Source organism: Fulmarus glacialis, unplaced genomic scaffold (genome assembly GCF_000690835.1).
Source record: "Fulmarus glacialis isolate BGI_N327 unplaced genomic scaffold, ASM69083v1 scaffold33465, whole genome shotgun sequence".
Taxonomy (NCBI): Eukaryota; Metazoa; Chordata; class Aves; order Procellariiformes; family Procellariidae; genus Fulmarus; species Fulmarus glacialis.
Genome location: NW_009215501.1, coordinates 2,540 through 2,760, shown reverse-complemented (window position 1 = coordinate 2,760; position 221 = coordinate 2,540).

The window sequence follows — 221 nt, the reverse complement described above, 5'->3', positions numbered from 1 at the left end:
GGGTCGGGGGGGGCACAGCTGTGGTCGGCGCGGGGCGAGGTGGGAGCGGGTGCAGGGCCCAGCAGCGGGAATGCAGCACACAGGCACTTTGTTTGGCCGGGGTGGGCGGAAGTCAGGGCGTTGGATCTGAATGCTAAAGTGTGTTGTTCAGGGGCCGATAAAGGCCCCATTGTATGTAAATAGTTTATAAAGCAGCATATGACTTCCAGTGCAGGGCAGTG